General features: G+C 35.4%; 1 protein-coding gene across 2 annotated transcripts in view; it reads right to left on the reverse strand.

The window, feature by feature from the left end:
• Positions 1-14,660, reverse strand: part of LOC146146381 (kelch-like protein 7) — a 43,496-nt gene that overhangs the window by 26,367 nt on the left and 2,469 nt on the right. The gene's annotated exons all lie outside the window — the stretch shown is intronic.

Genomic DNA, 14,660 nt, shown 5'->3' on the forward strand with positions numbered 1-14,660 from the left:
TTTATAATAAAACATGGTCATTTTATGAAAGTGACATATTTCAAAGAAAATTAATATGCAACAAAATCACAGGGTAGGAATGTTAGATACGAACATGCGTTTTTAAGAAAAGTACTCGACCAGGCCGAGTAATGCACTGTGCCGAGTATTCGAGTTTGGAACTTTGTGAAACCACTTAACTCGGTGACCGACATATTTTTGTTTGCCCCTGCGCAGAGCTTGTGTTCGTATTTTATTTGAGGATTTTTTTCGTGCAAGTAAATTAAATATGAATCCCAACAATTAATGCACGTCCAGTAAATAAATGAACCCAAACACTTTGACTTGTGGGAGGGTGACATTGCTGGTTATCAATACAAATATGAAGTTATACTTTACGCGACTTCCCACAATATATAAAAACATAAATTACATTTAAGTCAGAGGTTCCCAAACTGGGCGCCGCGAGACTTTGCCAAATGCGCCGTGAAAGCAGGTGAAAGTTGTTCTATTGCAATGATTTTCATCTTTTTAAACACTTTTCTAATTAAAAAAACTTGTGGAACACCAAAAGAAATGCAACGGTATTGAAGTTACGTTACGGTACAGCCTAATAATTACAAGCAATCACAGTTTTTCTGCTTTCTAACTTATTTTATTGTGGTATTTGGCTTGTTTTGAAGTGCATAACTTCAGTACTAGGTCATTAACTGACAAACGACCAACACGCACACACCTTCTACTGTATTTGTAAGTTAACGCACGATTCATGTGTTTCAAACAACAAACTTCTATATTTTTCTTTTTTTCTTGCTATTAGGTAATAGAACCTCAATATAATGGTATTGTCAATGTCACAATGGCAGGCTTACTCAATTAAAATCAGATGCTCTATTTAGGCCCATTGTGCAAAGCAATAAAAAAAAAGATTGGCAACCGCTGATTTAAGTGGTTCATTTAAAATAGGTTTAAAAATGATTATATAGGCACGAGCAGCATGTCCAGGGTTCTGAGTTCAACTTCGAACCCACGGTTTACTTGCAATGCTTGAATCCTCACGACGACGTCAAGTTATAATTTTAAAAAGGTTTCCGGTAAATTTCTAGAAATGCTATTTAAATCTTGGGGAAAACAATGTTCATATTAAGCTCGTTTACGCAACAGGTTGTACAAATAAAATGTCTGCGGCGAAACGATTTTTATAATTTTCGAAACTTGCCGTGTGCATTTTAATACGGACGTATTGCGGAGACAGCCAAGAGTCGACTAAATAGTGAAACCAGTCTGTAACGTTTCCGTCAATTTTCCATGCCAAAGCGAACGTGAGTTTGTTCAACATAGGTTCACTTACTCTTTTGAATAAATAATTTGTTTCTCACCATTTAAAACAGCACAAGCGGCATTGTATCGACCTTCTGGCATATCGGCCAAAACTGTCCAAGTTTGTTCGGTGAGGTCGAATATTTGGCAACTTTTCATGTTTTCACCTAGTGCACCAAAGATGAAAACCTTGTTCATAAACTTCACCGCAGTCGCACAATAAACTGGCAAGATCGGTTGCTGGAAATTAAAATAAAAACATTTGTCGCATTAAAATATGTTTCAATATTCTCAACCAATCAATCAATGGATAATCGGACGAAACTACATTAGTTTGTAGTTGATCCACTTGCTAGTAGAGTTCTAAAACATACGCTGCCACGAAAGTTCTATACTTTTGACAGAACGCAAGAAAATAAAACAACATTAGGACAAAACAGGTTTACTATTTTGACGTATTTTACTTACTTTCTTGCAACAATACAATATTTTTTTATTTATTTTTTTTTTTTTATTAATAAAATAGATAGCGAAAAAAACGAACAAGAAAAACAAATCAAAATAGTGAAGCTCTCAAGCAGCTAACGACCATTTACTTTTGTGTTTTGTCATACTTCCTCTTTTTAAAGCCGAATATCGCTCGGAAGTTCGCACAGAAGATAACAACAGTAAAAAGCGTAACATATTCGGGACAGTGTCGGCATATTTACATTGATAAATAACATATCGCGCGCATAAAAGCACACAATTCACAAATGTTTTGCACGGTTCGTTTTTGTGCACTCCAAAGAGTAATTGCTCGCGGGAAAAAACACACGATATTCGTAGTTTAGTACTTAACCACGCACTCACGTTTTCCCAGTATAGACACGTAACAGGACACAAATAAAACAAGTGGTACAGGGTTTCCGTGGCCTTTTAGCAAAAAGTACATTGGTTAGATTCGGTTTTACCAAACGAATAAAGGGAGTCATTTGTAACAATTGCGCCCAAGTTTAGCTTAATCTGAAAGCTTCTTAGTTTGTTTTCGATTGTTGAATTGTAGAGGTTGCGGTAAATTTTCTTCCATGGCAGACGTGCACTCCCGCAATTTAAGGTCCAGTGCCATTTCAATTGAGCTTTTGGAGGAGAGAGAATGGTTGTTTGTATTTTTTCGTAAACCGATTTGGTGGAGTTATACTGCTGGATAAATAATTTTAATGTTTGGGTTCTATACGAATGGGACGTTGTTGCGCTACCCGAATCCCATTCTTCTGGGAGACTCGATATTAATTTTATGAATTGGACAAAATCTGTGTTGTTAGGTGTAAAGTTAAATTTATTTACTAATGTGTCATATTGTAGATACTCGCCGTTTCTATTCAATAAATCCTGGTGAAAAGTTATATTGGAATCTATAAGTGATGGCATAAAAAAAACATTTGAGCGGAATTTTACTTTTTTGTTTAGCCAAAGCGGACGGCTGTTTGACTTTGGATCTATAATTTCCAAGAGTTGTTTACACGCCGTTATTGCGCAACGTAATGTTCGCATGGGGAGTATACGCCTTGTAATTAAATTGTTTGTTCCTATGTTCCCATTAAGAAGCGCTTCTAATCTGTTACCTTGGATAAAGGGGCCTTCGATTTGTTTCCAATCAGCTTCCGCGTTTTCGTCAAGTAGTTTAGAGATCCATTTCGTATGTAAGGCTAACAAGTAATTATCTATATTGATCTGTAAACTTATCTTCAAGCAACCACCAATGGGGAGAAGAATCTTGTTGCACACAAGTGCACAGAGTTATATAATTTAACAACAAGTAACTTATTATTATCAACATGAAGCATCCTTAATTCGAATGAATACATATAGTTAATGATGAGCTAAAAGAAATATAAGTAGGAACATACAACAAAGGCTAACACCTGATAACACAACTACAGCACCAACTAAATAACATTAGGACAGCACTAACATAAATGGCAAGCATGCTGGCACAATGCCACATGTACAAAATCACTCATGCATATAAAATTAGTCATGCATAAGAATCAGTCAAGCATGAAATAAAAGTAAATGACACATAAAATACAATTAAGGGAAATTACAGTTAACATACTCATTATCTTTTTTTTTTATTTGTCCATTGTCTAAAACCAATGACAAAGATACAGAAGAAGCACTGTTTTTGGTCAAACAATCCGCAAGCTGTTCGTCAGTTAGAACCCATGATACTGATACCCGATGTTGTTGCTTCATTTCCCTTAAAGAACCAATATCAATTCGAAGCCGTTTATCAGTTACGTTTTTACAAGAATGAACAGCCGCACATAAAGAGCAATTGTCAGTATATACTTCAATGGGTAAACAGGGCAATTCAGGATTACCAAACAGAACCTCATTCGATAAAGTTGTGATGAAAAATGCAGTGTCCAGCCCATCTGACATAGCTAATGTCTCGGCAGCCAAAGTGCTTCTTACAACTCTCCGTATACGTTTGGACTTCCAACTTAATAGATTGCATTTACCATTTTTTCCACCCAGAAACACCAAATGAGCTCCCTGACTTCCACCATCCGATAGATTTGCAAATGCAGCATCAGTAAACACAACCAGCTTTAGATCTGAATTAAGACCAAGATTTGAATAGTTTAATGTAACTCTATTTGATTTAGCCTTTCTAACAATTTTGTTGCATGCAACCAGATCCCTAACTAAAGCATTTTTGAAATTAGTAGCCGCAACACAGACATCAAAACTAAGATCCGGCCGAGTTTGTGTTGCAATCCAAAGAAGCTGTCCAATCTTCGATCTCAAAACTTATTTTTCTTCAAATGTTAGTTCATTGTCAAATTGTTTCTTGCGATAAGGAGAAATAATAATTTCCTGCAAATTGTTGACATAGTCAAATTGACATAATGAAATGCTGTGTGGGCTTTGATTTAGTTCAAGACCGATATACTTAAACTGCTGTTGTTCTTCTTTTCCGATGCGAAATGTTGTCCTGATTTGTTTAATTATATGGTGCTCAAAATCCAATGTTCCACTCCACAAAAAATCATCGACATAAACACACACAAATCCAAGAAGAACCTTGCCATTGTGCCAGAAAAATATTGACTGATCGAGCAAACTCATTTTAGCTCCATGATCAAGCATAAATTGCTTTACCTTTCTGTACCACGATTTGGATGCATCCACTAAGCCATATACACATTTTTCCAGTTTCCAAAGAACATCTTTAGAACTCTTTGCTTCTTTTGGAGGCTGAACAAAAATATCCCTATCCAAAGCTTCTCCCTGTAAAAAAACTGTTTTTATATCAATAGAACAAATTGCCCAATCCTGCTGTCTTGCTATACTCAGAAGAACTCGGTGTCCATCTTTTGAACAGGTTGGTGATTCCCTATCAAGTAAGATGCGGTCTTTTTCCTCAAACCCTCTTGCAACTAATCTAGCTTTAGGTTTAAGTCCATTTTCACTTTCTTTCATAGTACAAACCCACCTAACAGAGATGCATTTTTGATTTCTGTTGGGCACAATGCTATAAACTTTATTTCTTTGCCAGCTTCTAAGCTCTTCTTCTTTTGCCTCTTGGAACGAAACATCACAGTTATAAATTTCATCAACAACGTCCACATGCTCTGGAAGTACAGTTAAATCATTAACCTTATCAAAATTAACCCATGTCAATTTTCCAATTAGATCATTTGGAGTCATAAATTCAACATTAAATGAATTTTTATATCTTCCGGTAGCCTTACCAGCTCTACTTAACACCTTTGCAGTACAACTCACACCATCAGAGTTAAAAAAAACGAACAGTCTTATGCAAAATGTTTCTATTTTTTGATACTGATTTGCTCAAAGATCATTCAGACTGATGTGTTTGAGTTGTGGGAGTGTCATCTGAGGGAGCTTCATCCTCACTTGAGTCTTCAGTGTCATCATGTGTAGTGGTTGGACTGGGAACTGTAGGTGAAGGTAAATGTGGTTCAACGGACCCTTGATCAATTGATTTGTCTTGGGTGTTATGGTAAGGCTGTACACAGCAAACATGAGCTTTAATAAACTGTCCACCATGTCGAAGAAAAACCACTGCCCCATCTTGTCCTAAAACTTTAGCAGGACCTCTCCATTCCGCCTGCTCATCTCGTTTATAATATACATGATCTCCAATATCATAAGTCTGTCCAGTTTGACGTGTCTGTTTGCGCAAAGCCCGTCTTATCTTTTCAGAAGTCTGTGCTACTATAAATAATTTTCTTGCTGAATGCAATGCAGACAAATGAGATCCAACAGTACCATATCCTTCTTCTAAGGCCGACAGTCCATCAGTTAAAATAGACGGTAAATTGGGGTTTTTCCCAAAAACTATTTGACATGGACTAAATCCACTATTGTTTACAAGTGAGTTTTTAGCTGATAACGCCCAAGCAAGACATGTGTCCCAATCACACGATGTGTCACTTTTTAACTTTTTAAGGATGTCTGTAAGTATCATATTGTGTCTCTCACAGACACCATTACTCCATGGGGAGTAAGCCGGAGTAGTTTTCACCTCTATTCCAAATTTGGAACACATATCTCTCAATTCCTGGTTGTCAAATTCTCTTCCATTATCACTAAGAACATTCTTTGGTGCACCAAAAATGCTTATCCAGTATTTTAGGAAATTCTTGACAATTACTGAAGCGGACTTACTTCTAATTATCACAGCGCAACTAAACCGAGAGAACAAATCAATCATGTGATAATACCACAAACTAGGTTTAATTTCATGTAAATCCATTGCCACGGTTTCATTTACATCATTAGCCCAAGGAAGTGCTACAACAGGTCTCGCAAGCGGCCGTTTGTGAATAGCACATACTTCGCAATCATCAATCATGCCAGAAATTACATTAGTGAAACCACTTTTCCCAACCTTTGTATTCCTAAGAAGCCTTGATAGGTTTTCTTCCGATGCATGTCCAAATTGCACATGTAATTTCCGCATACACTTTAGAACTTTATCGGGAGGTAAGTTATCCAACAATAAAACATCATCGCTTTGACAAGTAGTATTAAAATCAGGTAAAATATCAATGCAATAGTTACCACTACTTGTTAAGTGAACTTGAACAGATTTACCAAACAAAGTAACCTTATCTTTAGATAAATCAAGCTGAGTCGAAGCCCTTTTTAATGATGCCTTACTTAATAAAAGAGGTATTTCTGAGGGTACAATGCAGACCCTAATAAATATATTCTTTCCACCAATAACTGCAGGAATCACAGCTTGTTTTAACGAAATGACTTTTTTCCATCTCCAAATTTGAAGATCGATCTCTGTTTATACATTTTAATTTTATTTTGGAGTTCGTCAGACAAATAGTTACAGTAACAATTAAACCACATTTCTCCACACACAGTTTTAGTACAAGCGGTGTCCAATATGGCAGACCGCGATGATTCAACAACAAATATGGCATTAGATGACAAGTTGGTGGCCAATGTTATCTTAACCTCTTCACATTTATCGTCATCTGTATAACTTTTAACAATTTCCTCAGTACATTGAACATTATCTTTATGTGGACATGTCGGTGCCCAATGCATAATAGAATCGCAAATTCTACATCTGGTTGGACGTCCAGATTTATCAAGAGGATTTTTCTTATTTTTGTTACAGCTATTTCTTGAAGTATTTTTCTTTACAAAAAACTTTGAGCCACCAATATAGGACTCTTCTTTAATAGACGGAAAAGATTCTGCATTATGAAAAACTCTTTTTAAAGCAGACTTCATTGTTACAAATTGCAAGTCACTACCCACTGTGAGAGCCAACTGTCTTTCACTTGGTTCTAGATTAGCACCATCAAGTAATTTAAATGTTAATATAGTATCGGGTAGTTTCATATCGTGCAATGTAAGTTTGTGGTGAAAATGTTCGAATTCCAAAATATAATCAGTCATTGACATACCTTGTTTCTTGGAAAACTTTGTAAAATTTGTATAGGCAGCATATGCTTCATCTACCTTTTCTGTTTTGAAGGCAATATCCATATGAGCAAGCAACCGCTCCATTCCATCATCATTGTGCAAGAACTCTGTTTGTAGTTCTGAGGCAGCCCTTTCTGCCTTAGCTTGCAATGGGTATTACTACACGCTTTACACATGGTAACCTTAGGTAGCGATTTAACAGTAAAACAATTACAAACAACAGAGTACCTTTCGCACTGTATGCACTCAAGCACATCTTCCTTCGTCTTGTATTCTGGCTGGAGCTCATCGCATCACGGCATACGTCTCAATGTCCCTTCGCATGAAGGACATTGACATGTTTCTTTACCCTCTTCGACCAGAAATAACTCGTCCGTGCAGCACTTTTTATTAGAACAGGGCTAATTTGCTACGGAATACTTGTTGGAACAACTCCAGCAAACGAAAGTTTTCGACTGAGCCGAAACCACAGCTTCAGCTTGGCAGCCAGGGCATGTCAGCGAAATTCTGGTCGCACATAGGCTAATAGATTTGCTGTTAGGAAGCTCGTCTGGGCTTCGTTGCAGCCTTTTCCTTGACCAGTTGTTGGTAAGCTTCGGTGTGCTTGACTTGATGTTGGCGTTGTTTTCAGAGTTGAAGTCCGGGGAGTTCTTATCAGCATCGTTTAGAATGCTGCTTACGGCTGTTGTAGAGTGTGGATTGTTATCAGCATTGTTGACGCCAGCGCTAGATTGAGGGGCAACCGCGTTATCGTTTGTCTCTCCGTGTGCTTTGGCTTGCTTGTGCTCTTCTTATCTTTTTACTAGCCGAGGAAAATCTTTTTGACGTTTGGGACAGTTTGCTTGTTTGTGACCTTTCTCGTCACAATACTTGCAAGTGAACACTTGCCCATGATATGTTAAGTAAAATTCACAGTCCGCCATCCTAATATAACTTGGTAAAGGGTTTCTTCCACGTCCGTTGAATTCATTGTCAAGATTCTCATTCCGGTTAGCAACCCAACCTTGTCCTTCCTGTGTGTCACCTTTTCAACTTTTCCATAGTTTGCCGATATTTCCTCTGCTATGAGTTCACTGGGGAAAGCGATAGGCACCCAGCCAACTGCGATGTTAATCTTGTCATTTTCGTATAGTTTAACAAATTTCACTGATTCTGCTGCGCATAGCTTTGTGTAAAGTTCCAAAACATTTTGTCTATTGGTGCAAGTTATGTCGACGTTTTGGCCTCGCATTTCTGCAATCCCAACTAATTTCTTCAGCGGATAATCGATACTTTTTATAAGATTCAGAATTTCTTCTCTTTTCAATAAATTAACTGTCCTCATACTTAAGCAATTCGGCCTCTTAAAGCTGGCCGAATTTTTTTTATTATAAATAAAGACTGCCAATGAGGCTGTCAACAGCTAAAAGGTTGGGCACCCCTGATGTAGACAAACACTAAACTAGAAATGTTTTCAGCCTGAATTATCAGCAGGGTTGTGTTTTTCAGTAATACGCTGTTTATTGTTTTCTATCAGCAAAATACGTTGTGATGTCCGTATGTTGCATGTGAAAAACACCAACATGTTTTAGAATACGTAAATGGAAACACAATTTATTGGATATCAACATTTTAAAATGCTTTTTGTACAAAATAATTTTTTGCTAAAGGGTATACAAAGAAATGTCGGAGTTTGGAATCCTAATTGAAAACTAATATATATATAGCCACAGCATTTCATGGTTTCCGCTTTATTTAAAATAGTTGATCATGTGCAGGGTTATTTCTTAAAACGAAAAACTAGATTGAGCTTAGATCTTGTTCCCTCTTGAGTCAATATAATATTAGAACAGGGCTAATTTAACACTAAATTTGAACTGTTTTTAGCCAGAATATACGTTGTATTGTCCTTAAATTTTGAACTCAGTAACAACATGTTTTCGAATACGTAAAGTTATTGGATATTAACACATTTAATAAAACATTTTTTGACATTTTTTAATAAATCTTTTTTGGACAATATTAAATGTTGCTAAAACTCATACAAAGAAATGTATAGCCAAAGCATACATTATTAATGGTTTCCGCTTTAATTAAAATAGTTCATTATGTGCAAAGTTATTTTTTAAAGGGCAAGCAACCTCAGATTAGAGCAAGATAAGCTTAGATCTTGTTCCCTCGGAGTCTGCCTAGCTCAGTTGGTAGAGCAACAGCCGCAAAACGCTCGAGGTCGTGAGTTCGAATCTCATTGCGAGCTTGTTTTTAAGCCGTCAATGCCTTGCTTAGATGCAATCCTTATTGGTAAACTAATGATACGAAGCCGTAATTAGTGCGGATTCTAAATTGGATGATGCTAGGTACAAATTAACATGTATATGGTATATTATAGTTTCAAGTAGTAATTATCCATTTCACTATTAAACTTGGTACTATTACTGCGAAATATGTATAAATATAAAATCATTATTTACCGGCAATTTTTCTTTTTGCTGAGTTGTGACATCAATCAGCAAACATTGTTTCTTTGATTTGCGACCACCAACCACCAAAAGCTTCGTTGATTCTGTTTGAAATATCATCATTGATTAAAAATTAAACACATATAAATAAACATAGCACGATTTTATTTCAAGAAAACTAATATTTTTACTGGACTAATTCTTCCCATGGAATAAAGTAAATTTTAACTAATATAAAATTCTTTAATTCTGACTTTTGCAATTGTAAAGTAGAAAAAGTATTAAAAATATAAAACTTTACAGTTAATCAAAATAACATAAAAAAATATTAAAAACATGAAAATTAATAAAAAAAGGCAGATTTAAATATTGGTAAATAAAACATATTGGCATGGTTTATGTGAGACCTTACAGTGTTAATACTAAAAATATGTACTAAAAAATAGTAATACTACTAATCAATAGTATATACCGGTCATGTTCAAATGGCGGATCGCGATCCGGTTCCGGATCTTTCCAACGTTTTGTGCGGATCTTCTAATGCAGTCTTGAAAAAATAAAATACTTACTTTTTGACTATTTAACTACGTAATTGCGAAAAATTTTTTTTTTTAATGATTTTTCTACGTCCAACTGGTTTACGTTTTGATGCCGTCTTTGGAACTAGATCGGCGCTTCGTTGCCGTTAAAGGAAAACGTTTTTAAAAAGATTGGTCATATATTTTTTAATATTTTTTATTTTCGGCAATATAATAAAAACTTACAAGAAATTCAAAAGAAATACTGGTGCCTCCTTAAATGTAATTAAACACACTTTTAAGTGAAAAAAAAGATCCGAGGTCCGCCTGATTAAAAGTTGTTCTAACATTTTTATAAACAATTATCAGTATTTTGTGCGGCCAACAAAGACCTTTTTGAGTTTGGTGTTGGCCCGCGACTAGAAAAAGATTGCCGAACCCTAGGGTTCCAGCTGGTCTAAACCAACTCATCATTTTTCTTACTGAAACAATCTTGGTGCTGTAGGACACTTCACTTTTTCAAAAGTTACCAATATGTTGTAGGGTACATTTACATAAAGCACCATAAAAATTTAAGCGTGTCCAATATGTTTACTATTCGTATTTGGTGGATCATAATGTTGTCAGGTTTGACTGTGGTGGATCATGACAGAAATCATTTGAACACCCCTGGTATATACAGTAGATCAATTAACCTTGAGATTTAGTTTGGGGTTTTGGGAGAAATTTCCTCATTTCCTTCATCACAGCACGACAGCAAGCAACGTTCTCACTAACAAGAATCTAAATAACAAATAACAGTCATCTTAAATCTACATTAATTCCCCTGCCAACTGAATCTGGGTAATTACCTTTTTTTTAAAGTTGATTATATCTCTTAACATCAGCAAAGTGCTTTAGTTTATAACACGAAATGCATAAACTAAATATTACAGATGACTATTTGGCTTGCTAACAACTGTGTTGCATTTCATTAAATATCAAGCTCATAGTCCTCTAGCAAACACTTCGTTCCATTTAATTATGTATAAACATTTACAACACTTCTGTCATTTAAGGCTAACAAGCCTGGGTCAGTCTAGTAACTTCCACCAACCTCGTCAATAACAGTGGTCTGCAAGAATTCACAAGAAAGAGTTGAAAGGTCAAGTTGAGAGAAGAGGTTCACAAAATGTTCCCTACGACTGGAAAGTTTGAAGTGAACCCATTGAATGATTCCAGTGAAAACAGACTCTCCTTGTTTCTAAATGATTAGAAAAAACATCAACTGTGACATAAAAGAAGAGTAAATATAAAATGCTTTGTGTGCTTTAAGTGGATTAAAAATTGGAATTGAGTCCAGAGCTATCATTATCAACAGGTAATAGGGATGTCTGATTAAAATTTAACAGATACTCAAAATCCCAAATGTATTTCTAAGCACACCGAAAGCCATTACAGACTCACTAAATCTGTCGATCAATGATGCAAGCAGGGCAGGCTAGAAAAACAACTAGCCAGCAGTGAGGTTCGAACTCACGACCTCCGGTCAAGCCAGGACCGTCGCTCTACCAACTGAGCTATGCAGTCGAGAAACAACCATACGCCAATGCTAGCATTTGGATTGGTATTTATCTTATACAATGGTATTATCAGTGTCAGTCCCAAAACTGAAATGGAACTATATGTAAGTAATTTAATATTGAAATGAAAAACTTCCACCAAGAAAGGGTGATTGCATATATAAAGTATTGCTTTATATATAAAAACAATATACAAGCAAATAAAACACCCTACAACAAAGTAATCATTTCTCTTATCAGTTGAAACTTATTTTAGGCATAAGATTGATTAACTGTGTATGGGTTAGATTCGATGCACTGTGAGTAAAAGGCAAACAAAAAATTCTCCACAAAAAATTATACAAATAAAACATTGCTCAGAAGGACATTGTTTCATTTGAATCAAGTTATAAACAAACACCTAAAGCACAACACTTGTAGATTATTGAACACTGGAGTAGCTTGATAATTGATAAACTTGAATCACTAATACAATTATAAGATGATAAAGTAACAACATTAATCTAAAATAACAACAGTAATCTCTTTTCTTTTAAAAAAAAAATTCAATCAAGTAAATAAAATATAACGTTATAATATTTCGTATTTTATTGCCAATTGATATTTTTAACTCCAAGGCATCTCCATAATTGATTATGTCACTAACACGAATAGAAGATGTTACAGTGATGCTATGAAAAAAAATTTTCGTTTACAAACACATAGAGATTTTAAAAAGTTGAACTAAAACTAGGGTAAGTTTTTAAAAATAAGATGTGATATTCAAGTTACCTTGGTATTTTGATGATTGATTATTGCGGACATAGAGTCAAAATCCAGTTGTTTAAAATCATCTTGGTGCACAACAGCTTCAAAGTTGTCATGTATCACTTGTTTTGCTCTTTCCTCTATTTCGGTGAGATGGTACCGCTGAGCATGAGCCAGGATTTCCAAGCAATTATCGACACCCACCATTTGCAAGATGTACTTGGCACATTTGGATTTAAGAACTAGAAAAAACAGACAAGGTATTCAAAACGTTTAAATAAATAACTGAAATTCCCCATATTGGTTTGAAACTCAAAAACAGAGACTATTGTTAATAATTATACAGTTGAAATTGTTAAACAGGCATTGCATGCTGGAATTAAAAATATCCTGTGAATTTAATTGTTTTTTTAAGAAAAAAAATAATAATTTAAAAACGATTATTATATATATATAAATACATCCGATCTGTGTGTAGTCAGCATCTTCATGCAATTCCAATGCATTCTCATTTGTAATCTGCACATCATTAGTGTAAATGCAATTCAAAAGTCTCTCCAGTTGTTCATCTGTCATTTTAATTTTGATCTCTGCAGCAAATTGTTCTTTCATCTAAACAGTAACATGTGATCACATAATGTGAATTCATATTATCTGGCTAACGTTATCATTTAGTTCAGGGTGGCCCGCGACATCAATGTTCGTGGCCTGCAAAGCATTGTAAAATTATTGTAATGCGTAGCGTTCAAGGGTTAAATCGAATAAATATAAGTGATTACAAAAAACAAGCATGTTTTAATTGTTTCGTTACGATTACATTTTTCGAGTTAGACTATTGAATAAACCAGTTTTCGATCACTCATCAAACTCGGATGCAGGGGTTTGGCAAGACAGCCATGCTACTTTTTGTTATGTTTTATACCAGTCGTATTAACCTTTGCCAGCTTTATATAATTGTCAAGTGCCTTGCATTACAAAAATCAAGTAGAAAGTTCACACGAAGCACAAAAAATATATGTTACGCACAATGCAACGGCCATATTGCCAAAACATTATGAATTCGCGCAAATGATGAATAAGTCTGAGCCACCCTGTTGCTATAGACAAGATCTAAGAGAAATATTTCTGGGTTCTCGATTATAAAACTTTAGTTATGATAGCAAAAAATGTAATATTGAACAAGTCTGTTATTACTTAAATGTATTATATCAAATGCCTGTTATACTAAATGTCCAATTATTATGAAAGCATGCAATGGTATATGCACAGAATTTGAGCTGCCAATGTCTACAAAACAACAAAAAAAAATAGAAGCCAGAGAAAATTTTGCAGTAATATTATTGAAGTTGGTAAAAAATATAGTTAGGGGGAAGGCATGGCTTGGTGTACACCCCTGTGCACACCTTAGATCAACTGTACCGAGTTGTCCCGAATTCAGCCTATTCGTGCACAAATTCCTGTGTCATCAAAACTCGATTTCATTTGCAGAAAAACGCAAAAGCATAGCAGCAGGTTTCCTGATCTTATGTGCATTATAACGGTGCCTTTTGACAAAATTTAGTGAAGTCAACTTTAAATATTTATTGGAGCTAAAACAAAAATCCGTATAATGCCCCTGGCTGCCTGTAGCCTAGTGCAGTGCTCTTCAACTGCTGTGCACGGTGCACACTAGGGTGCACAAAAATATGCACAGAGAGCACCAGTACGAAAAGGTATACAAAGGTGTATCACAAACTTTTAGTGAACCATTATTGTTACATTTGCCAGTAGTTACCGATTCCTATGAGACGATGGTGCTGTAATCGTTGCGAACTAACTTTCTGTTGTATTTATTTTTTTTGTGTAAAGTTTGAATGCTGTTTTATGATGTGCAATAGTACTCGCAAGCAGCCTTTCGCCGTAATCAAACCCTCAATGATAGAGGGTAAAACTTCGGCAGCTCCGCTCGGTTTAATTAACATGATTGTATGAATATGCAAATGATGTTTCATATCGCTTTTTACCTTAATTTACCTTTTAAGTAAACAGGTGCATGAGTTGGTCACAACAAGTTTAAGGGTTCACCAAACCAAAAAAGGTTAAAGAGCACAGGCTTTGTGTATGTGGCCCACAAACTATATTTAAAAAATATT

This window comes from Ascidiella aspersa, chromosome 5 (genome assembly GCF_963924565.1).
Source record: "Ascidiella aspersa chromosome 5, kaAscAspe10.2, whole genome shotgun sequence".
In the NCBI taxonomy this organism is placed as follows: domain Eukaryota; kingdom Metazoa; phylum Chordata; class Ascidiacea; order Phlebobranchia; family Ascidiidae; genus Ascidiella; species Ascidiella aspersa.